We start from the raw sequence: 899 nt of genomic DNA, 5'->3' as shown, positions 1-899 counted from the left end.
TCTCTGAGACTCAATTTCTTTACACAGAATGCTGATGGAGATGAATATAGACAGTCTTTTTTCTTTTCTTTTTTTTTGGAAAAAGCGACACTGTATCCTGACTCCCCCTCACTAGCATGGAACATCTAACCCCTTAACATCTGTAGAGTCTCACCGTATTCATCTTTAAATAGATCATAATGATAGTACTTTTTTTTTCTCAGTGTGTTATTGTAAGAACTAAATGAGATGATCATCTGCACAAAATACTTAGAATGCTACCTGGAATGAAATAATTGGTGAATAAAAGTTGAAATTTTAGTTATAATTGTCATGAATTATATATGGAAAGTTGAGAATTTAGTTTCAGATGGAAGGCAAGGTCTAGATTCTGAAAGAATTGTTTTCTTGTTGTTAGTGGGAATGGCTTGAAGATTTACTATTTAGCAAGATCTTATCAGCTGGGTGGACAAGAGGTTTTGTGGAGGACTCATCCTATGTGCATGATGCCAGGTTCTCAGCTAAGATGGAACAAGTGAGAACTAGGCCTAAGAGGAGGAATTGATAAATTTCATGCCATTTTATAGTTAGGATCGACAGCATCTGGTGATTAAGTTTGTAGAAAATGAAAAAAATTGATAACCTTTTTGTGCCTTGTGCGATAATGTCCTATGATGATGGTCATACATAATAAAGGTGGGAGATAGTCCTGTTAAGAGAGATGAGATATACAGGAAAAGAAGGGTAGGAAGGATCACAACAATGCAAGTAATTTTAGAAAATTATGTGTACTATGCTCAGGACCAACATACATGACAGTGGAAGAAATTATAAAAGTCTAATGAGAACACTTAAGAAGATCTCTTAGGGAATTAACGAAGATGTTTGGAGACTCATACGAAGTCTGATTTTCTACTGAA

This window comes from Nycticebus coucang, chromosome 13, assembly GCF_027406575.1.
Source record: "Nycticebus coucang isolate mNycCou1 chromosome 13, mNycCou1.pri, whole genome shotgun sequence".
In the NCBI taxonomy this organism is placed as follows: Eukaryota; Metazoa; Chordata; class Mammalia; order Primates; family Lorisidae; genus Nycticebus; species Nycticebus coucang.
The sequence above is the reverse complement of the archived record's forward strand: the minus strand, read 5'-3'. Positions refer to the sequence as shown.